Here is a 26,127-nt window from a genome sequence, read left to right as displayed (position 1 = left end):
TGGGACGTGTACTTTGTTATAAAACGTTACATATATCATCGTCAGTTATTGATAAACAGGTTATTAATAGCTTGAATTAGTTGTGTGACTTATTGCAGCAAATCACTACGGGTTATTGATAGGGAGCGGGGGACACCAGAAATGGGCTTCACACATTGTGCCCATGTGGGGAATCGACCCCGGGTCTTCGGCGTGACGAGCGAACGCTTTAACCACTAGGCTACCCCACCGCCCCGTTGTTGATATGGGTGAATGAGTTGTGTTTTGTGCCGCATGTCAAATCAGGCCTGGATTTCTCGAAACAAACTTAAGTTTTTACTCAAATCTCAAACTGAGTTTCACAATTTGAAACAGCTGAACTCAACTGCATTTTCAAAATATAAAAGTCCAAACAACTTAAGTAATCTACCCACCAAACTCAAATTGTCTTCTATAGTTTGAGTTTAATATCAATTTAAGTTCATTCTGTGGAATGCATTTTCCTGCGTTTTCTCAGATTTGAGTAAAAACTCGAACTTAAGTCAAACTCTGAAGTTTGTTTCGAGAAATCGGGGCCAGGACGTGTATGGAAGGATTGAGCTCAGTTGTGTGTTAAAACGCATGTCAAATCAGGATTTTATAGAAGGACTGGGTGAGTTGTGGGTTGTGTTGCTTACCAAATCAAGATATGTATGGGATGACTACGTGAATTGTCTTTTATGGCGCATACCAAATCAAGATACTCATGGACTGAATGGGTGAAATGTGTTTTGTGCCGCATATCAAATCGTGTTATTTATAGAATGAATGGGTGAGTTGTGTTTTGTGCCGCATATCAAATCGTGTTATTTATAGAATGAATGGGTGAGTTGTGTTTTGTGCCGCATATCAAATCGTGTTATTTATAGAAGGAATGGGTGAGTTGTTTTGTGCCGCATATCAAATCGTGTTATTTATAGAATGAATGGGTGAGTTGTGTTTTGTGCCGCATATCAAATCGTGTTATTTATAGAAGGAATGAGTGAATTGTGTTTTGTGCCGCATATCAAATCGTGTTATTTATAGAAGGAATGAGTGAATTGTGTTCTTGCCGCAAGTCAAATAAGGATATTTATTGAATCAATGAATGAATTGTGTGTTGTGCCGCAAGAAAAATAAGGATATTTTTGAAGGAACCAATAACATGTGTTTTGTACAGTATATAGGCTGTATCACGGAGTGGCACCTGGACAACCCAAAGAGATACAGGTATTTGACGTTGAAACACTAGGTGTGCCCGGTTCTCAGAAGTGACGAGCGAACACTTTAACCACTAGACTACCTCACCGACCCTCTTGTTCAGCATCCCAAGGACATTTTAACAAGATAGCATAGGACGAGTGGCTTTTGTGAAAGCCAATTTGTCTTAAACATAATCGTCTACTCGGTACTGTATCAACAAGTTGTTGGTCGTGTACACAATACAACGTGAGGTGAAATTCAATATATAGTCTGTTTAATTTCATTTGAGACCGATGAATTGCTCACTAACACAAAATCTAATTATTGCAGCAAAACCAAATTTTGCACAGTCACATGAAATCGACAGACCAACTCAGATGATTTGTCTCATAATTTTGGACACCCGAATAAAAAAGTTGTTTAACGAACGATCATTATTTTGTTGTCACTTACCGCCATTTTCCACGATGGGCGACCACTTGCTGGTAGAACAGCCAGGTAATCAACAAGCGTATGTAGTGAAATATCAATTTCATACGTGCAACTTGCACACCTGGCTCTTCTACCAGAAAGCGGTCCCCCTCGTAAATGATATCGGTAAGTGACAACAAAGTAATGATCGTTTGTTAAACAACTTTTATATTCGGGTGTACTCGATCATGCTACAATCAGAGTTGGTCTGTCGATTTCATGCGACTGTGCAAAATTTGGTTTTGTTGCAATTATAAATTTTGTGTTAGTGAGCAATTCATCGGTCTCAAATGAATGAGTGAGTGAGTTAGGTTTTACGCCGCTTTCAGCAGTATTCCAGCAATATCACGGCGGGGGACACCAGAAATGTGCCCATGTGGGAAATCGAACCCGGGTCTTCAGCGTGACGAGCGAACGCTTTAACCACTAGGCTACCCCACCGTCCCCGTCTCAAATGAAATCAAACGGACTGTAGTGTGCGTGACTGTCTGTACTTTTCTGAATGTATGGCGGTAATTATTTTGAGCCAGCCCAATGACATACCATGCTACAGTTAAACATGGATACTACAATCAAACATCGTGACTGCAAGCCGACCAGTTCTTGTTTCACCCACAGAAACAACCTTCCAGGCCGGGTAACAACAAGTAGCATATTTTGGTACACCGCGACCATGATAGAACTAAGACCAGGTAGACGCTCTATCCACTACAACACAGAGACGGTAGATCAGTAGCAAGATTGATCAGTCAGAAATCCAAATCTGTATCGTTACTATCTATGAATTTACTTGTTGTTTAACGTCAAACTAAGCATTATTCCATCTGTCAATGTAAACATAAGTCTTGACCGCACGAACCGATGGTTGATACGATGAGCACTGCTCCAATCCTTCAATGGCACGTGTTATCTTGCAGTGTTAGTCATGGTGCGACAGTGTTCCAAGTATAATGCATCGTGGATAGTCAGCGAAAGACAGTGCTGTGCTATATCTAGACGAGCTTTATTTACAGTTGTTGTGAGTGAGTATGGTTTTACGCCGCTTTTAGCAATATTCCAGCTATATCACGGCGGGGGACACCAGAAATGGCCTTCACACATTGTACCCATGTTGGGAATCGAACGCAGGTCATCGGCGTGACGACCGAGCGCTGTAACCACTAGGTTACCCCACCGCCATTCTCAGACAAGAAGGTATTACAGAATACTATGAACCTCTGGGACTTTCCAGTATATGACCCAGGGTTTTGATGAATCTTTTGGAGTCTTTTTCCTAGGTGTCTATGGCACTGGGGGTAGCCTAGTGGTCAAAGCGTCCGATCGTCACGCCGAAGACCCGGGTTCGATTCCCCTCATGTGTACAATGTGTGAAGCCCATTTCTGGTGCCCCCCCCGCCGTGATATTGCTGGAATATTGCTAAAAGCGACGTAAAAACAAACTCACTCACTCACTCACCCACACAATTGCTGATCTTTTCGTATCTTGAGATGTACTGTGAGATGCGAGGCAATAATTAGCTTTCGATACACACCTAGCAGTGAGTTTAGTTTTACGCCGCTTTTAGCAATATTCCAGCAATATCACGGCGGGGGGCACCAGAAATGGGCTTCACACATTGTACCCATGTGGGGAATCGAACCCGGGTCTTCGGCGTGACGAGCGAACGCCTTAACCACTAGGCTACCCCACCGCCCCTTTGTGTGGGGATCATTCTTACCCTGAATACTAGGGCTGTAACGATACATCGAACTATTGATGGATTGCAACTGTTGAGTCTTCGATAGCAATTAATCGATGGCAGAAACGAAAACCTATCGATGCATCGATAGTATGTGTGACTATCGATAGTTTAGTAATTGACTTCCGTTGACAAATGCGCAGCTCAAAATACAGGACGTTTGGGTGCAGACTTGCAGCTTCATTGAGTTTTAACTCAGTCTGTTTACTTGATCTGGGTTTCAAGTTTATTGTCAGTAATTAAAAGAGACTGAAACTACTTCAACTTGTTTTTGTTTTTTCATATAAACTATACATTCAAGTAGGAAATGACTTCAAATGAGACAATTCAAGGAGAGAAAAATCTATTGCAATAGTATTGCAATAGGTGGCCGCAATAGGCTATCGCTATCACAATAGTAAAATGAACAACATTACCACACTAAAATGCACCGACACACCACACTAAAATGCACCGACGCACCACACTAAAATGCACCGACGTACCACACTAAAATGCACCGACGCACCTCACTAAAATGCACCGACGATGCTCAGATATCATGGGTACATTTCAGTCTGACGGGGATATTTCGTATTTTATGGGTGGTGCGTTTCTAATGTTGTTCAGTATCCAGTAGACTATCGCTATAGTTGTTTCCCCCCTTCAATAGTCACCCCTACTGAATACTCAGCCTGACCCTAGTTTAGGAAACTTCAGCATTGATACAGTGGGGTCAATATTGCCATCCATGTCGTGACTGCTTTAAGCTACTTTTGTATCATATTGTCTGAGAAGTTGTACTGGAACTTTGTTTTGCACTGACAGAATGTTATCTTTGTATTGATTTAAGAAGTTAATTAATTTTAGAACGCAGTTGCTAATTATATCACATAGCTCTGTTGTCTGTCAGTTCCTCACTTAATACTTTTACGGGCTTATTTCCGATTAATTACTGCTTTCGTTTCAAGATGGTAACAACAGACGCAATAAAACATGTCTAATTTGTCGCATCTGACGGACCGCCTCCGTGGCGTAGTGGTTAGAGCGTCTGCCCGGAGAGCGGAAGGTCGCGGGTTCGATCCCCGACCGCGTCATACCAAAAGACGTTAAAATATGGTACTTGTTGGTCCCTGCCTGGCGCTCGGCATTAATGGGTACAACAAGGACTGGTCGGCTCGGAGTCAGTATAATGTGTCTGAGTGGGGTATTCATGCTTCACTGCGGCATGGTATCTCAGTGGGCTAGCACTATAAAACCAGCTTCAGTCTGGGCTAGTACCAGCTGCCGCACATACACATACACGTCATATGAGCGAAATATTCTGAAGTACGACGTTAAACCAAATTTCACCTCACCACCTCACCTCTGACGACTATCATCAATACTTCAAGACCACGTCAGAATTCCCACGGATGTTAAGTTATCAATAAACGTATATGTTAACTTAACATTCCTGAATCTAAGTAAATATAATATCAGCACGAACTGTTTAAATAGACTAAAACGATGTCAGTGCCATTTTCGCAAGGCAAGTATTCTTATGTCTCCGAGAACGGACACATCTGGTCGATTCCTGTTAAATAAACATTACCTTAAACTGCTACTACCTCTGTAATCACCACTTCGGCTGTAAATTATTTCAAATAATGTCCAAATATCCCCCTCCAACACGTTCCAGACAGATTCTACCCTACCTTGTACATCTCGTACAAACTTGGGACTTAGAAGAACGATGTGAATACCCTTTGAAGCGGCTGGAGACATCGCAATGTCGATTCTTGTGGATTGTTCACATATCAAAGCAATTAGCAAACCCACATCGACAAAATGAACGCCGTGTGATTAGATCTATGCTTATTTCGCACACACTCGGGGGAAATAAAGCGCGGTCTTCTTGTGATTGTAACTAAGACAAATCGCCTGGGTGGCGAGGACCGCCTCGTGTGAGGTTCCCATGGGACGGGGAGATGGGTAACAAGCGTTAGTATACAGCGTTAGTGGGGCTATATTGGGCTTATGGGAATCTCTATAGGCTGCTTATTGCCGAGGGCTTCTGAAGAAATATAAACCAGACTACAGGTAATGTGAGATGCGACCGTTGAGACGTCTTATATTTACCACTGAATCGGGAATGTGTCGACTGCTTTCTTTGAAGGATTTCTGACTGGCGTTTGAAGTGGAGTTCGGTTTTACATGATATACGAACGATATATTCCCTGTAACGCTTATGTATGTATGTATGTATGTATGTATGTATGTATGTATGTATGTATGTATGTATGTATGTATGTATGTATGTATGTATGTATGTATGTATGTATGTATGTATGTATGCATGCATGTATTCATTCATTCATTCATTCATTCATTCATTTGTTCATTCATTCATTCATTCTTTCTTTCTTTCTCTCCTTCCTTTCCTTCTTTCTCAGTTTCTGTCTTTATTTATTTAACCTTTCTGGGTTGGAATTGTTCTCTACCATCCATGTTTGTCATAAGAGGCGACTTACGTAGAATAATGCTCATGCAATTGATCATTGGATTGTCTGGTCCAGAATCAATTATTCACAGAGCGCCGTCATACAGCCGGAATATTGTCGAGTGGGGCTTAAACAACAAACAAACAAAGCAATGACCATTAGTGTCATGAAGTCAATTTCAAACAGGTCTCAACAACAACATGAGCGATTAAAGAAACACATTTTATAACAAAAAAGATTCCTCACAATTTACACTGCCATTTCAACAAATTAAAAAAAAGCCATTATTTTGGACACCGTTATCTTTCAGTGAGAAAATATCAGGAAACGTGTAAAAACCTGTTTCAATTTGCAGTTTTTTTTCTTTGTTTATGACCCAATTAACTCTCGGGATATATTGCCACCATCCAATTTTGATTTGGAAGAGGATGATGGCTGTAAACGTGGAAATAAACCTCACCAAACATGGTTAAAATTTATATTTTGTCTTAAACACATCGCTTTTTGAAAGATCTGCCTATCGACTAACCACAACCAATAGAAAAAATCCCCATTTTAAAACTAAATTAAATTTTTAATTCTGTTAACGGATAGACACAGTGGTTGTTCACGAAAATGCTCCCGAGTATTCGCGGTATAATGAGACAGTATCAAGTATAACGGTCTGGACTATTTTGATGCCATACTGTTACAGATATTTCACTGAATCTTCACAGACCAGAACAGAACCACTGAAAACACTGTCCTCGTTGATATTGATTACTTCTCTGAAAAGACTTATCGTAAGAGGCGACTAAAGGGATCGGATGGTCAGGCTCACTGACTTGGTTGACACATGTCATCGGTTCCCAATTGCGCAGATCGATGCTCATGCTGCTGATCACTGGATTGTCTGGTCCAGACTCGATTATTTACAGACCGCCGCCATATAACTGCAATATTGCTGAGTGTGGCGTAAAACTAAACTCACTCACTCACTTTGAAAAGAACTATGTTTTCAGTTCTACGAGTACCTTTCTGAGATTGAACATCGGATGCAATAGCTACGTACTGTTACGTTTTCAGTTAGATCTCATTATGAAACCGAAGTCAGGTTTATTTACAAGTTAATAAAATTAAATCAGCAACAGCATACATTTTATATATGAGATTCAGTGTTCTTTTAAACTGCATTTCAATATTTCGTAAAAGCTAAATTTTTCCCACAATCGTAAAGTTGTTTGTGCACTAAAGTACTGTCGGAAATCCTAGAAAAATGCTTTTTGACTTACATTTCAAATTCAGAGGTATTACAGTTACTAAAATAACAAAAATCACTTTAAGAAACATCTACTTAATGTAGATCGAGGGAATAAATTTTGAGACATGCCCTAAAATGCGTTTTTACTGATGAAAATACCAAAAACTTAGAAAAATAAGGGGTAGTGGGACGTTATTTGATACAAACATTAACTGCTTGTGTTACGTCATCAGCATGCACGGTATCGACAGGTGAAATTGACACCTGAGCACACGCTCGGGCGAGGGGTCATCTCAATAGATGTTTTCTTCAAAACGTTGAATATATGTGTACGTATACGTATTGGTTATGTAAGGGATCATTTGTGTATGTGTGTTTGTTGTGAAATAAACATACGAATTACTGTACATTGGAAAGAATCCTATCACTGGTGTTATTTTATCGATTGATTGTAGAAATGTGCAACGTTTTAATAAATGTTTTGCATGTCAACAGTATATTTAGTTGCAAAAATAAGGATGTAATTCGGTCAGTTTAATCTAGTTGTGAACATTGGCCAAAACTTTAACGAAGTCACTGGTGTAGCTTCTTTAGAATATAAATTTATATATATTCTTCTTCTCATAAAGTTTGTAGACCGCCCGTCTAAGTACATGTACACCCTTGTCAAAGTTGTCAAGGATGGTTTTACGTCCCGGTTTGGCCTTTGAGGCGGTCCCTGTCTTGTCTGATTTGTTTACAATATTGTAAACTTGTTGGTAAGACATACCAACGGCTCTACAAGTTCTGTAATAAACCATTTCTATACTAATGAAAGGTTTACCTCTGTCTTTTTCAAACACAAAAACTTATAAACCTTTGTAACAATCGTCTGCAAATAGTTGGCCATAGTGGACGCTGTGATAAAGATGTGCATGCATGACGGGAAACTTATTTATCAAGACTTAACATTTTTATTAATATTTCTTCAATAAAGAAACGATAATTAAGTAAAGTAACACAAACATTCAACATTTATTTGTTTAAGAAAAACGTTAATTTACATTTTTACACCACCTGTATTATTAGCATAAATGTAAAAACAATTTCAGATTTCTGTTGTTGAACTGAAAAAATCATAAGTTGTTGTTTTGGTACCAAATTCTCTCCTGTAAACTGCCCTTAAAATGCATGGGAATGTTAAATCAACCGAAATAAAAATTAGGTACACTATAGGTGAGTTGATATATTGACAACATAATACATTTATCACCTTTCTAAAGATATTAAGGCTAAAAAGCATTTTTCTAGCATTTCCGACAGTACTTTTTTTTTTTTTAACTGACTAGTTCTAGGATTTTGTATTACAAACCTGTATTGCTAAAATCATTGCAACTCTTTTCAAACAAGTGACAGTGGGGTACCCTAGTGGTTTAAGCGTTCGCTCGTCACGCCAAAGGCCCCGCTTCGATTTTCCACATGGGTACAATGTGTCAAGCCCATTTTTGGTGCTCCTGCCGTGATATTGCTGGAATATTAGTAAGAGCGGCGTTAAACCCAACTCACTCATTCACTTTACAGTTCATTTCAATATTTTAAATATGTAAAGAATTTTTTTCACACAATCGTAATGTCATGCGAGTACTGCCTGACCAAAATCTACGCTTTTGTATTGCAAATCTGGATTATTGAATTCATTGCAGTTATTTTCAAATGCGTTCGCTTGTCACGCCGAAGGCCCGGGTTCGATTCCCCACATGTGTACAATGTGGGAAGCCATTTCTGGTGTCTCCCGCCGTGATATTGCTGGAATATTGCTAAAAGCTGCGTAAAACCCAACTCACTCACTCACTTTACATCTCATGCCATTTTTCTTTTGTAAACGCTACTTTTTTCCAAACAAGCGTAATACCATTTTTGCACTGATTGACCATATCTATGCTTAGGTATTGCAAATCTGTATTACTAAATCCATTTCAGTTCTTTTCAAACATTTGTTTCAGGCCATCAGATATCGCATAATGAAATCTACACAGTGAAATGTACACGCTAACAAAGACATCAGTCACGTGCAAAGTCACATTTCATGTCAAAGGCAAGAAGCGTGCTTGCTTTACCGCGCCGTCCCGGGGCCAACACTGTTGAACATCGCATATACTGAAGCCATTGTGTCGGTCTCACGGGATGTCGATTGCGGTCAACAGACACTTGATGGGCGCAATGTCGTCTCCAGATTCAATTACGTAATGTACAACCCCTGTCAGTCATATCAACAGGATGTCGATTTCAGTGCCGCTCCAGCAATGCGATCAGGCTACGCATATAAATCATTATTTGTGGGTTTTGACTTCGACATAAATATACTATCGCTTGATCATATTGCTGTCATAAGAAATATTGTCGATGTCATGAAAACTATATACCTACCATTAAGTCTGGTATAAGCACTGGAGGAAATGGATATTTGTTATGTGTTTCAGCTGTTTTCATTGATAAACAGCCGTCGTCTGATGTTGCCACAATCTCGTGGTTTATGCTTGGTGTATAAAACCTATTTCCAAACTAAATTCCCAGATTTGCCAGACTGTAAACCGATAGAGAAGTGTTCTGCTATCCAATGGGAAGGAACCAGTTCCCAGTGATTGCTAGCTCGTTGTATAACGCCGCACTCGACAATACTCCACCTATATGACGGCTGTGTGTACATAATCGAGTCTGGACCAGACAATTCAGTGATCAACAGCATGCGCATCGATCTACGCAATTGGGATACGATTACATGTGTCAGCGAACCTGACCACTCGATCCCGTTGGTCGCCTCTTACGACAAGCATGGTTGCTGAAGATCAATTTTAACCTAGATCTTCACGGGAAAGTCCTTAATGCGATAGGAACCCGGAAATCATCTGGACAGTTTATTGTGCATGAAAACGCTTCCTGGTGCGTAACGTATTAGTATCTCAAAACGAAACAAATACATCCTGTCATTCTTCTTGTTTAAATGGCTTCTGAATAAATGGATTGATTAAAGTTGATTAATATCAAACAGACCATTTTCGATTTTTATCAAATGTTCTTTCAGGTAACATGGCCTGTGGCCTCTTTCCGATATGTACACATGGTGCCCATATCAGTTCCTCATTTCTACAAATTATTTGTTTACTCATCAATTATAATATATAAACGTCAACACATTTAGGAAAACGAGTCACAAAATCATTATCTTCCAAGGAGGCATATCATGACATATCATGAAACGTCAAAAGAATAACGATTTTCATTTGTGCAAATATCACGTCAACAATGGATTTACTTTTCCACGTGCTGTCATTAAAGCCCTTCGCAAAATTGGTGTTTAGACTTTTTATGAGTACAGTATTGCCTGCTTCTCACTGTTGTTGAGAGCTTTCTCGCATTGACAGACAAGGATTTCCCAGGAGATGAGAGTTTCCTTAATTAAAGAAGATGTCGCACTTTCCCAAATGTGTTACGCTGAAACGACACAATACTGTCTGTAACCTTTTTCGTCAAGTCAAGAATATATTATTCCGGGATTGTCTGGTTCAGACCATTTTTTACAGACCGATGCCATATATATATATTTATACCGGACAATGGACAAAATAAGTTAGGGATATTGGTACTTTTATTATTGATATTTTATCAGTGTGTCAATGAATAATAGATCATTATTCATAATTTCAAAATTTACACATATCCCTAACTATTTTTGTCCAGTATATATATATATACCAGTTGTTCACTGGTCCCGAGGGGGACATGGGCTGATGTACCCCCGATGTTTGTTTATGTTCCCTGAGCCCGAAACAAACATCAAGGGCACATCAACCCATGGGCCCGAGGGACCAGTGATCAACGTATAAATTTATCTTACCAAACACCTCAATGGTAATTTTGAACTGTTTGAAGCACGGGTATCAGATCATAGTATTGAGTACCAGACAAGAGAAGAAAAAACAAATTTCGAGTTGTCTCCCTTCCTTCGATTTACATTCGCAAAACATCGGTAAGTTCCGTACATCATAGGCGATTCAATGCTATTTGAGATAAAGAATTACTACAACGAAGTACCAAATGAGTTCAGCATTCCCAGCAGGGTACATAGAAAATGTTACTCGCTTGTAAGTGGGGTACATTGAAAAGCCAATCAGAAACGACATTTATGTGTGAGGCAAGATAAATAACATTATTTTTCACAATTCCCAAAAGCATGTGTTTTGAGATTTGCGGGTAACATTTAAATATTATTATAAATACGCGAATGTATCGTCAGTATTTATGCAGTCTGTTCCACATCACCTTGGTGGGCATCAAATTGTCAATACAAATGGCAAGTCTGCAATTTCCAAATTAGCCAATGGTCGACGGTTCAGGTGGATCAGATGTCTGAACTCTCAGACAGTCATCATACAGAAATGAACCGTTTGCCTATGTTCTTACACCCGTGAAGATTAGAGCTAAAGCTGGTCTTAGGAACCTGTGCTCGCTGACTTGGTTGACACGTGTCATCATATCCTACCTCAGCAGATTGAAGCTCACCATTCCAATCACCAAATTGTCTGGTTCAGACTGCATTATTTAAAGACAGCGGCATACAACATCCCGTCACATATTATCATCAGTATCAAGATCTATTTTAACCTGTCTGGCTATCGCTATTTTGTGTTTGTGTGGCGAATATCTTTAACTTAATAACAACAGGCCAGATTCTATTTGAACAGAAATCACTAAAACTTAGAACTCACTGATATCGATTTTCTTCAGAAAGAAAGAAAAAATGTTTTCGGTTGAACGGGAATGTTCCCTGATTTATTGAAACAGCAACTCACTATTTCTTTCTTTACGTAATACGATATTTCCTTTAACAACTGAAAAAAATTAGATTAAATTCGTAAGTGCACTGGACGGCCTAGAATTGAGCTTGTTTTGTGTCTGAATATATTTCTGTCAACAGCAGCGTATCTGTTCCTTGCAACATTCTACATAAGCTGGTTCCGGCTCTCTTAGCGCACGCCGACATGGCAAGAAAAAGAGATACGCGAGACGGGGCCCCGCTCCTACATACCAGGCGGTTTCAGGTACTACGGAAGTCATATGACGTCATCTGTTGTACCATGACGTCATTGCATTATGATATGACGTCATGTTTTGAACAGTCGTAATATTAGTTACACCGTGTTTTGAAAGGGTGTACGATAAGCAGGGTGTGGTTCGTACACCCTGGTAAATCCGCCTACATGGTTTCGTATGCTTTGGCTATTGACCAATCAGAATTCGACAAATTTATCTTAAGGGTAATAAGTTAATATGTAAGGAGTTGCCTCCAAGCTCTGTTCTTGGAAATGAAAAAGTTGATATATTTGCAAAAGCTGCATAAGATTTTGATGCATCAGATCAGGATGAGACAATATCACCTTCTGCTGAATTATGCACCGTCAGTAAGATTCATGCTCTAACAAAATGGCAACAGAGGGGCCTCATCCTTAAAAGGACGCCATCTGGCATTCAGCCTTTTCTTTCTAAATTACTAGTATCTCGCAACAATCTTAAAGAAGAGGTTCTTTTAACCAGACCTCGTCTTGGGCAATGTGTTCTTGGTGCACATCTCAGTATTATCAATAAAGATATTTCAGCAAATTGTAAAGTGTCTAATCAGCTAGATAATGTGGCTCATTATTTACTGCATTACCAAAGATATGTAAATCAACTTAACCCCCTGGATGCCCAGTTTTTTTTCAGGCGCACATTTCCATCGGTTTGATAAAGTGAACGTTGTGCGAGAATTGCGCTCGCGTGGTCCTGGATCTACGTACGGCTATAAACTTTCACAGAAATGTAGAATATTAAATTTCCTATCCGTTGGTATAAATATAAGTGCAACTACCTCGGCGGTTTGAGAAATAGACCTTGCTATATATTGTCCAAACTTTTGTTATGCGTTGCAAAACAGCAAATATTACCGCTTTTTATCGCGCACCGATTAAAGCTACGACTTTTTTAATTTGACGTCTTTACGGAAAGTGTGAGCGAAGAAAATACTGCTTAATATCTGAACGACATAAGTGTATATGAATTGGGTTTACGTGCTTATGCATAACGTTATACGCTTAACATTAAAAATGACTCGCAATAAATGTCAAAAATGGATTTTCTTCTATGACGTCAAACGACGACAGAGAGGTCATACACCTATAATGATAAGGGGGCATAACTCCGTTATGCTGAACACTAGGTCAATGTACCTCAGACCACATGGAGAAAATTTGTTGTGGATACGGACGCTATATTTTCGTTATTTTTTGTTCACGGTGAACCAAACTATTCCAATTCAAAGTTCCCCAATGTGAGCGGATACGCTATGGTAGTTTCACAATTTATAAAAACAGATGACAATGTACTACATGTGAAAGCACGAAACAGCGATTCGGATTGCCCTATCCGGTATATTAACTTAGTTCTTAGATTCCCATATTCTCCTGTTTGTGTAGATGTATTTTGACTAATTTTGCATCTTTATTACCAGAGTACTAGCCATATCTTCAAATGTAATGGAATTGCTGAAAATAATACATTTTAGTTGACGTCATTGCCTGTTTTATGCATTTTTCGACGTTGGAAAAACACGACATTAGTATGCTGATAAGTACATATATCACCTAAGTTCGGTTAATTGTGTGAAAGGTCTCGGCTTCTATGTCAGAATTAAACACTCTTTAGACAAAACATAAAATGACTGATTTTTCCATTTAAATAGTGTCCTGAATATATCAACAATTAGACGGTCTGACTGTGTATGTTATTGTGAGCAACACGCGCACCTGTTTGGCATCAATTTAACGTAAATGAAAAATAATATTTCACAACACCCGAATATTTTGTTTAGGATAAGAATTTTCTTTGTTTATGATTATGTAGCTATTTTTCTTCATAAGTATGTAATGGAAGATGCAAAAAGATAGCTTTTATTTAAGGAACTATATATACTGAGTCAAAAAAGAAACTTCACATTCTTTCTTCAGGGCACTATAAAAGAACAAGAGATGGTAAGATGGTTAAATTGTTATTATTTCATTGCTGAGATCTGTGTGATGTACTCGATACACTGACAGTGCCATAATCAGTTCCATTAGGCTACACCGCCGTTCCAAAACATGGGTATACAGAATGTCAAGTCACAAGAATAAAAATGCGAAATTTCGCTGTTCAATATCGTGTATGGCCGCCCCGCGCATTCACCACTGCCAAACACCGTCTCCTCATCGACTGCCTGATGCTTGTGAACACGTGGTTGAGGATTCTGCGCCATTGCTCTTGCAAGGCAGCGCCAAGTTCCTGCAAATTCTGAGGATGGTTCCTAAGACCACGAAGCCTTCTCCCAAGTGCATCCCAAACGTGCTCTATTGGATTAAGGTCAGGGGACCTCAATGGCCAGTCCATGACGTTGATTCCAGCGTTGTGAAGGAAATTTCGTGTCAACATCGCGGTATGCGGCCGAGCATTATCATGCTGGAACTGTAGACCTGGGCCATGAGCCGCCATGAAAGGAACGAGTTCATGGGGTGAGCACCTGGTCGCGGTAAGCAGCAGCTGTGAGGTTTCCACGGATGACCAGAATTCGGGAACGATTGTTCCCACAGAAAGCACCCCACACCATGCAACTTCCGCCCCCGAATCTGTCGACTTCCTGTACACAACATTGGGCATACCGTTCACGACGTCGTCTCCAGACTCTATGCCTGCCGTCCGCGAATCTGAGGGTAAACCTGGATTCATCGCTAAAGACGACTCGATTCCAGTCCCTCTGGGTCCATCGGAGGTGACGTTGGGCCCACAGCAGACGTTGACGTTGATGAAACGGCGTCAATATTGGCCCACGATATGGACGTCGAGAATGGAGATTGGCAGCTCGCAACCGATTTCGAATGGTCTGTGAGGACAGTCGACCTCTAAACATCTCAGCCCTGGTTCGTGTAGCCGGCAGAAATCTGTCACGTAGGTGACGTAGGACGATTTGACGGTCTTCTGCTCGTGACGTCACACGTGGACGACCCGACCTTGGGCGATCAGAAGTGGTGCCAGTTTCTTGTAGACGACCTCGCAAGACATACACAGTACGACGGCTGCATCCCATTGCTCTTGCGACGTCAATAACTGATCTTCCCGCTTGCAACATGCCAACGGCACGTTCACGTTGCACATTTGACAATCGTGGCATTTCAAGTACCACTAGAACTGTGGTTTAAAAGTGTTTTTTTCAATTCTTGAGGCTAATGCAAACACGTGCATATGAAGAAAACTTCGATGCAAAGATCACGTGATCGACTGCACGTGCAAAACCTGATTTGGCACTAACGTCATTTGCACGACGAATGGAAGGGTTTGAGAGGGTTTTGCTAACGTTTTTCTAGAGTCGAAAGATAGGGATCCCATTTCGGATACATAGATGTATCATCAGATAAACATTATTCATTATTTTTCAAATTACATTTTGTGAAGTTTCTTTTTTGACTCAGTATATTAGAATATGGATGTAAGATTTGTCCAAACTAAGACATGACATGGTTTATATATTTTTAAACAAGTTTCATATAAATATAGTTAGAGTTTGATATCCTCTCATCACAATATCTTTTAATCGAATATGAATTGAATATACAGTCAGCTCTCGTTAATCCGACACTCATTATATTGACATGTATTATCGAAAACAGTGATAGTGAATCATAAAACGTTACCGACAAACGCGCACCTGGCCAATTAACATACATCATTGTTTTGTTTATAAAACGACACAAACATATGCAATGAACAAGACAATTCCTTGAAATATGTGCGCATATACATTTTATAACTTATATAAATAAGTTTCATTAAATATTATAAGTTTTACTTATAAGGTTGAAATAAAACGCCGTTCATTAACCTGTTCATATGAAACTGAAATATTAGTCCAAATGCATGGAATATTGTACATCATAGGAACTAAAGTAATTGCAGTTATGGCTACGTTTGATCTTCTAACACTTGTGTAAAGGTTTAGAATATGGTGTACTGCACTAAATGTGTCAATTTTTTATGTAAATATTATTCAAACAATCAATAACTTTCAAAGAATAAAACACCGTAAACCCTATATGCACGTATGATATGATATTGAACAAGGCTAAATGTAGATACTGAAGTCAGTTTCATGAAAAAGTATCTGAACTATACGCAAAATATACATCATAATACTGACAGTGTAATCGGAAGGATTGGGCGATTGTGTTTACTCTTGTTCAACTGACCTTCACCTCAATGAAATTGCCTAATATGTACAACAATGTTGACGTATGACATCACTACCGATGACCTATTTCTTACAAAATGGCGGCTTTGCTGACAAGGATACACAGGATTTTGCGAGGACCCTTCCATTGATTCAGGGATCGTTTATACATAAATATGACATGTAGGTAATCAGAATGATTCTGACTATCTGTGTATTGTTATATGTTTTTATCATTTTCACTGTAAGTAAGAGAAGAAGCCAAAAGTGCTGATAATTACAGTTGTCGTTCTGCGTGATTTTGCGTCAGTCATGGCGTCACGCTGCACGGAAACGTTGACAAATTCTTATGAATTATCAAATCGTTGCATTGTATCTATTCATAATTTCCTATTTCTTGTTATGATACTCTTTCCATGCATATTCCAAAGGCATTGAGCCATTGCAAGCAATGAATAGACGTGTGTATGTTGGAAAATTACAGAAAATGCTACGCAGTGCAAAATCGAAATTTGCCTTTGTTTACATTTCAATCAAGCGCAGTCTTTCGAGCACAGCGTTCGTTTTCACACCCAATATGTTTCGTCACATTTTATCTAGACAGTGGGTATTGGTGACAAAGACCAGTTGCAGTTTGATTCTAAAATGTATGGGCAATTCAGTGATGCATTTTTCGAAGCTTAATATGAAATATACGTGATGTAATATGCGTCTCAATACCGGCCTTCGTGAAACGTGATTTTGTTAACACTATCCAATATGGCGGAAAGCGCTCTACAGCGTTTGTGTAATTGTATTTTGGAAAATATCCCAACCGATTCTAGATTCATCGGCAACGTTTCAGAATTATCATTAGCGATTTCATGTAAAAATGATATTAGTGATCATGAATATGTTATTTTTGAAATTCAATACTCCCAGTAATTATCCGATTTTCACATTTCAAAACATACAGTAAATACCGCTGTGAATCGCAATTTCGTACTGTGTCAAAATTGGCGACATTTTCGATAAAGCCTATTTTGAAAGGTCATTTTCAGCTCTTGAGCTTTGTCTAAAATACTAGTGGATGGTATCATGCAACAGGTGATTTCCCGCAGAATTCGGAACTGTGAAGTGTATTTGTGTGCGTGGGACATTTTGATTTATATTGGACTTCAAATTGAGGGTTGAAGGGGAAGGACATATATGTCCCTGTGGCATCCAGGGGGTTAAGGCGATGTTGGAATCTCGTACAGCTCTCAATATTGGCATCTCATTGGCTGAACTGTTATGTTCAGGGAGAATCGTTCGCCATGAAGTTCTGAATGCCATTCTTGATTATATTAAAGCGTGTGGCAGCTTTGCTACTTTAAAAACTTAGCAAACCTTTATGATGGGCAAGGTGTAAATGGGCCCAGATGTCCGAACACCTATTAAACTCGTAATCTTATCCAATCAATCCAAGCTGAGCAACCAAATCTCCACAGAGAAGTGAATGTACATATTATTATTTATCATACGTGCATATGGAAATACATTACTTCAAAATTTCGTGACAGAATCGAGTTGGTGAGGTAGCCTAGCGGTTAAAGCGTTCGCTCGCCACGCCGAAGACCCGGGTTCGATTCCCCACGTAGGTACAATGTGTGAAACCCGTTTCTGGTGTCCCCAGCCGTGATGTTGCTGGTATACTGCTAAAAGCGGCGTACAACTAAACTCACTCACTCACTACTACTACTACCATCAACACCAACACCACCATTACTACTAATGTACCCACCACTACTGCCACTACTTCTACCACAAGTAATGCTACCACTGATACTAAAACCGTAATATTTTAATCTGTGGCGTTAAAGAAATTCAACCATTGCCTGTCACACTCTGAAATGACTTCACAGAACGTCTTCATCATGAGGGGACCACAGTATGTACCTCTTTAAGATACCCTATTTTTTGTAATGGGAATCCATTCCATATACATATTACGATAAGGCTGTTCATCCCCTTACCATCCCTCTGTCAGCTAAGGTGAGTCTGGCAATGTCTTTATGCTATGATATTTTGTCTGGAAGGTGCTGAATCGGCGTTGTGAATGATCTGTAATGTAATGAAAGCTCCCATCAGTTGTCAAAAAGATAGAAAGTCCCCCCAAAGCAGCTGCATAAATAGTCTGTTTATATCACCGTGTTAAGGAATATTCGTGCAATGTATCCCGGGAGACGATCAGATGTCTGACATATAGTATATTAACTGTCAAAAGTGATAACAGCGACGCCAGGCGGATGCTGATGCTGGTCGCTGAACTTGAACAGGTCCAGTTCAGGACTGGGAATTGTTCTCTTGAAGCAGATGGCGAAGGGAAAAATAAAGCCAGGTTTCCTTGGTGATCGCTCTCTTTGATGAATCATCTGACAATACTGGCCTGTTTTGGAGAAGAAGTTCCCAAACGACGTGGTTGCGTGTTGGCCAAACGCAGGTGTCACGTGACTGTTCCGTTTCGGTACTCGGACGTGACAGAATCATATATAGCATCTATAACAGCCTGTATCTGTTTCTCCTTCACAGCGATGCACTACTTTATGTTTCATGACAACCGCATGCTTCTGGTGCCTCATACAATCGATCCGCAGTCCACTATCCAAAAGCAAGCCATTCAAACGCATACCATTAAATAGGGAAAAGTGACTCTCTGTCATCTACTAACCCCTACTACTGCTGCTGCTACTACTACTACTACTACTACTACTACTACTACTACTGCTGCTACTACTACTACTACTACTACTACTACTACTACTACTACTACTACTACTACAACTGCTGCTGCTGCTGCTACTACTACTACTACTACTGCTACTGCTACTACTACTACTGCTACTGCTACTACTACTACTACTACTACTACTACTACTACTACTGCTGCTACTGCTACTACTACTACTACTACTACTGCTACAATTACTACAACTACTGCTGCTACTACTACTACTACTACTACTGCTACTGCTGCTCCTGTTTCTACTACTACTACTACTACTACTACTACTACTACACTACTACCACTGCTATTGCTACTACTACTACTACTCCTGCTGCTGCTACTACTACGGCTGCTGCTACTACTACTACACCCCACCGAGATAGTATACACATCTACCATCACGATGACCACTACGATTTTTCTACCACCACACTACAATACAACCACCACCGAGTCTATCGACAATCACAGCAATCGCTACTATTACCACTACTGCCACTGCGGCAGGACCACTGCCTCTGTAAACGTCTCCCGCTACGACGACCGCAACCACAACTACCTACCTATCAGTACCAATTACACCGATAGTCATCGCTTGTCAACATGACGCCTTCAAATGACCTCACGCATCCTGCCTGGCGTGTTCGACGTATAATGTATATCACCAGAGGAAAAGAAATTGATTCCTGTTTTGTGTGTTCGTGTTGGAGTGAAACTCGTCCTCATTATGTAACTGACAACTAGCATCAGTAATCCATTACATGTAAATATATCCGACATCGGGGAACGCTGCCTTTGACAGAGGATATTGTTTGGAAGAGTGGGGAAATCGCTACCAAAATACACGGGGACAGTTTGCGGGAGGATTTATCGATCAAATGTGGGCGTGTTTACACAACCACCGATTTAGTTATGTAATCGCGAGTCTCTTGGAAAAACAAACACAGACTGACTCCGACAGTCCGAAAACTGTCTATTTTGTCGTCACAATGCAACACATTTCCCGGAAGGTTTGACATCTTTGTGCATGGAATAGCAGCCAATACTTAAAGTGAAACTCCATCAGCTGGGAAATACGACACATTTTCCATAAAGTGAGACATCGTTGTGCATGACGTCGCATTCAGTGCTGAACGTGAACCTCAATCAGCTGAGAAGTCGTTCACGTTGACGATAACACAAGGATAGTGATTAATTCCCGCCACAACTTTTCTGTCAACAGTAATATAGGCATGCTTCGACGGCCTATCACGATCGAATCTGGACCGGGCAAACCAACCGTAGATACACTAAATATGAACGCTGTCTGAATACTTTATGATTAAGCGCAATCAGCAATGTTTCCTGTTGTGAGTGAATATTATTTTACGGCGCTTTCAGCAATTTTAGAGCTATACCACGGTGGAAATACAAAACTGGGCTTTACACATCGAATCACTTGGAAACGAACACGGCGGGACGAGAGAGCGCTCAAATCATGAGTCGCGTTGACAGATGAGTGTGAGTGAGTTTCGTTGAACGCCGTTTTTAGCAATACTCCAGCAATATCACGGCGGGGACAGCAGAAATCGTATTCACACGTTGTACCCACGTGGGGAATCGAACCCGGGTCTTCGGCGTGACGAGCGACCGCTTTAACCACTAGGATATCCAAACGCCTTTGACAGAGTAATGTAGGTTGTCCCTTCTTTCAGTCTCAAGACAAACTTGAGAGGATTTGATCATTTCAATTTTTATCTGAACCTTGACAAACCGCCGCCATATAGCTGGAATATTGCTGAGTGCGGTGTAAAACTAAACTCACTCACTCACTGAACCTTGAACAAGATTTTGTAAGGGTAAGTTAATTTTTATTTTATGTTTTCGAAAAATATTCCACACATGCTCTGGACAAGCACTCAATATCTGCATCTAGTGTTTAAATCTGTTGTTGTTTTTTTAATGTTTCTTGTGTTTTTATCTCGCGTTAATATACATTCAAAATTAATTAACAAAAGCGTATTGTTTGTATTTTTTTTTTGTATTTTAAAGTATAAATATTTCAAACTATATGCTAACATACTATCATACGTCTCGATGGGAAGTGAGGTTTGACATTTAAGATCTGCGCACAGATAAATGTTGTTTTGTTTCCGAGAAGCAGATGGTTCCTAAAACTGTCGGATGAAAAAAAAGTTCAACTTGAAAATTGGAAGTGGCAAAAAGTGCAAATCATTCAAAAACGTTACTTGTTGAAGAGAGTCGGCGGACTAACTCGCCGACACATAACTGCAACTCCAGAAGCAACTGCATCACCATCAAATATTCATTTGCGTGTTCTACTCCAGACGTGTGTCGGTTTTATAGAGATAGCCCACTGAGAGTCTATGCTGGAGTTAAACATGGCACTCTGACCCAGTATAGTTTGTCATCAACCAGTCCGTGTTTTGTCCCTTTTAGCTGGCCGAGGCTGTGGGGTGGCCTAGTGGTTAAAGCGTTCCATCGTCACGTCGAAGACCCGGGTTCGATTCTTCCTATGGGTACAGTGTGCGAAGCCCATTTCTGGTGTCCCCTGCCGTGATATTGCTGGAATATTGGTAAAAGGGACCTATAACTAAACTCACTCACTCACTTTATGTCGATCGCCAGGCAAGGTGACAACAAGTCCCATCTTTTAACGTCTTTGATAAACGTTAGAGGCGTTCCAACGTCTGACCTTCCGCGGGGCGGTGGGGTAGCCTAGTGGTTAACGCGTTCGCTCGTCACGCCGAAGACCCGGGTTCGATTCCCCACATGGGAAAAATGTGTGAAGCCCATTTCTGGTGTTCCCCGCAGTGATATTGCTGGAATATTGCTAAAAGCGGCGTAAAACCATACTCACTTACTCTGGCCTTCCGCTCTCAATCGAGGGGTCAATATAATTTCTTGAATTCTGCAATTGACAAATTAGTCTGTCAAGTTTGCACAAACCACACGAGCAGAACGTGAACGTCTCATCTGTGATTGACAACATATTGAGTGTGGAGACCTGATGGGTGTTATCATGTCATTAGGTGGAGGCGTCTTAAGGTGTCGTTATGGCAATTAGGTGACACTGAAGGCGTCTTCAGATGTCGTTATGGTCATGAGGTGATATCGACAACTGTTTAACAGCATCGTGAAGAGTGTTATTTAGTCAAAATTAGGATTCTTATAATTTCAGTTGTATTCTGGTCAATACGACATTTTGTTTTTGAGTTCAAGAATAGGGTGAGTGAGTGAGTGAGTACGACTTTATGCCCCCTTCAACAATATTCCAGCAATTTCCCTGCGGAGAATGAAGATGTTTCGACAACATTTACGGTTCAGTGAACAGATTATCTACTACCTGTTACCTACACATTATAATGGAATAGTCCAAATAAAAACACAGGAACAAACTGAAACTATATTATTTACTTTGAGAGATGGACGAAAAGACAGTTATTTGAATTTTTATTGCAACAATATAAAAACAGTTTATTTTCATTTCGGTTTAACCATCTGGTCTAACTGGAGTCGACATCATCATATTGAAAACATTGGCATAGCTATTAGAAATTGCGACACTGTTGTATCATAAAAATCAAATAAAGACAAATATGAACCTAAATATTATTCATATGGAATAAAGAAGTTATACGTTTTGCACACAATAATAAGATATATGACGAGTGAACTTAATTACGATTTATTTCGAATAAATATTTAAAATATGACGCATCATGTAAATGTGGCCATGGATGTGAGAATGTTTTTTCATTACTTCCTTGAATGTCCATGGTATACTACTCAAAGACACAAACTGTTATAATCTTTAGATTGAGCCTTCGGGCTCAAGGAACATAAACAAACATCAACCCATGCCCCCCTCGTGATTAGTGAACAACTTATATTGTAGCCATCGCTAGATTTTGCTGACAAGAAACACAGATTGAGAGTTATCTCCCCTTCCATCTATTTGCATTCGCAAAACATCGGTAATTCCCGTACATCATACGTGATTCGATGTTATTCGAGGTAAATAATTACTACCACGAAGTACAGAATGAGTTGTCATTGACAGCGGGGTACATTGAAATGTTACTCGCTTGTAAGCGGGGTACATTGAAAAAAAATAATAGAAGAGCGCTCAGCCAATCAGAAAGCGACATTTATGTGTGAGGTAAGATAAATGCTATTATTGGGAGGGGTCTTTTCTATCAATAAACACAATCAAACCTCTCAGTGACAAACCTGTTTTATATTCGATAGTAATTGATAGTAAAATCAATTTTGAGAAGAGAAATCATTTATTATTTAATCACAACAAAGTTCTATTTACCCACAATCAAACTTCTCAGTAACGAACCTGTTTCAGGCTCTTCTCACCTGACAGTGGACTGTTCCATTATACCCATAGGTGTTACCCTAATTAACCTTCTAGTTCAGTGTCTGTCAATTGGGTGTCTTTCAATTGGGAGATAACCTTTATGACTTGCATCGCTTTCGACTTCAATCCCTATAAACCTACAGCGAATTTTGCCTTTGATGTGCAGGTTCGTAACATTTGATGAATAACCCCTTTGGGGAATTTATCGTGATGTAAGTCTCGGGGAAGTTTACATTTTGGTCTTTCTCCAATCAGGAGCTCTCACATTCCGGAAACTACTTAATTGTGTCTTTACTTTTAGATTTGTCAACATTGTTAACTGTGTAACGCCACACTCTGAAACTTTGTACTTTGCAGAGACCTATAGCCGCTTCCATTCGTAACTACTCGTCCCTTTCCGTAACCTGAAAGAAGACCCGTACCCCTCTCGCAGCCATGTTCGGGAGAAATGTTCCCCAAGCCAATCAGAATGCGCGCATGTAGAGAAGAAATTGGGTCAAAATAGTTAGTTGAAATAATTTTCCTTTCGGCGTGCATAATTTTTTCCTAGACACTTCAAGTATATTTGAATTATTGCATAGTCCTCCTGGGTTTCCTGCATTTTGATAATCGGGATATATGAACATTATGGCGCAGGAAAGTATTGAAGCATGTTGAGGTAATTTCCTTGGTGTGGACGGGATCGGTTGGTCAGGCTTGCTCACTTGGTTGACACATGTCATTGGTTCCCAATTGCGCAGATCGATGCTCATACTGTTGATCACAGGGTTGTCTGGTCCAGACTCGATTATTTACAGACCGCCGCCATATAGCTGGAATATTGCTGAGTGCGGCGTAAAACTAAACTCACTCACTCACTCCTTGGTGTGGATGCTATGTTTGTTTACCAAGTGAACTAGAGTTACATGCCCTTATAATTCCAGTTCGGCGACTAGACTATTTCTTTCTCTCTCCGCTTTTGCGCTCAGACAGAATCAAGTTCAGTAAAATGGCTACGAGAGGGGTACCAGTCTTCCTCCAGGTTACGGAAAGGGGCGAGTAGCTACGAATGAGCCGTTTCAAGCCAGCTGCATAACGGATGTTTGTAAATAATCGCATTTGGACCAGACAATCCAGTGATTGACATCATGAGAACCTGCACATTTATACGATGACGTGCATCAACTAATTCAGCCAGCCTGACCACCCCACAAGGATGGATTGCTGAAGACAAATTCAAACCCGATTCTTCACGGGTCTGATACTTTTAGAAAAACCGAAAATATACTACAAACAAAAAAGGCATGGGAACACCCTAAAGTTTGATAGACGTGTTTGCAAGGATTAGAAGGAACGTAGTGTTGCAACATACAAGTGATTAGATGTATCAAATAATACTGATAAATATTTATATATCCAGTTGAATGAGTTCGTCTAAAAATTCTGCACTGGTTATTGCACTAAGTTGCGCAAAATGACGGAACCCAGTCAGCAGGAAACGAGACTGTTGTGTAATCTATGTTTTGACTTCAGTTCCATATAAAACAGGTCTCTACGATGCAAAACAATATTACTCAGTCCTCGGTCTTACCTTTCCGACACCGTCTTGTTCGACCTTACTTCCTCCACCACAGGTGAGGAGTCGTTCTTTAACCTTCACATCAAGCAGACAACGTAATATAACTTGCATACTTTTCAAACCGGCATTGCACAAAACCCACTCAATCCTTACAGGTTGAAAGTACTTTAATTACTTTTCATCAAATCGAGCCACATTCGTGTACACTAAATACAACCTTCGACACTCAGAACCATAAATACCTAAGAGCATTTTCGAGCTGAAAATAGCCACTGAAATTAATTATTTAGAACTGTTAAAAATACACAGTTAGTGGGGTGAGCCTTAACAAATCACGACCAAGCTCATAAAAATATTTCCTAAAATGACCTCAATAACGAATATGAAATAAAATAATATGGTTTTAACCAAACGCAGTGCCGGTTGAGCCTGATTGCCCAAGTCGTAACTCTTAGCTCTGCCTCGTGATTTGAAATTGACAACGCATGTTTTGCACGAAATTCTCGTCAGTCTTACTTTCAACTTAACTGTCCACGTGTCGGGTTTGATGTTCGGGGTTGTTGATTATTGAGTGCGAGGCATTAAATGTTACAGTGATTGATTGAGCTGGTGCATGTTTATATTACACAGATACACCGATCTCAATCAAGATTGAAGTCGCTTGGTATTTGTATAGAGACATCAACTGGTAGCTTTCGTGTTAACATCAGATAAATCACACGGAGCAATTGTCAAGTCGTCAAACATCCACTTATCCTCGTAGGAATTCATCATTGCGGGATTTAGGGATTATAGGAGGTGTGTTGGGATGGAAATGGTATCTTCGAAGTCAGTCTTTGTGACAGTTTCCATGTCGGTCATCAAAACGAGTTCGTGTTTATTTGCCAATTAAAACAAAGGAAAATTTTGTTGTAATTTATTTGTGATTTCCTTACTGAAGGGCTGTGTGATAATGGGGATTTTCTCCGGATAGATATGTTTTCTTGAGTATATGAGTATGATCCTACGCCATCTTTATGTACATTTCAGCAATATCACAGCTGTGATTACCAGAAATAGGCTTCAAGCATGGTA

The 26,127-nt window shown here is 39.9% G+C and overlaps 1 long non-coding RNA gene across 1 annotated transcript; it reads right to left on the bottom strand.

The window, feature by feature from the left end:
• Window positions 1-1,664: 1,664 nt before the first annotated feature.
• LOC124283868 lies at window positions 1,665-24,631 on the bottom strand. The gene is made up of 3 exons (XR_006900423.1): window positions 24,620-24,631; window positions 9,885-9,891; window positions 1,665-1,753 (listed from the first exon to the last, which is right to left on the bottom strand). It is a non-coding gene; the product is annotated as an uncharacterized LOC124283868 (long non-coding RNA).
• Between the last annotated feature and the right edge of the window lie 1,496 nt (window positions 24,632-26,127).

Source organism: Haliotis rubra, unplaced genomic scaffold (assembly GCF_003918875.1).
Source record: "Haliotis rubra isolate DU_JTF1 unplaced genomic scaffold, ASM391887v1 Scf323, whole genome shotgun sequence".
NCBI lineage: Eukaryota > Metazoa > Mollusca > Gastropoda > Lepetellida > Haliotidae > Haliotis > Haliotis rubra.
Note: the sequence above shows the minus strand (reverse complement) of the source record. Positions and strands in the feature narration are given on the sequence as shown.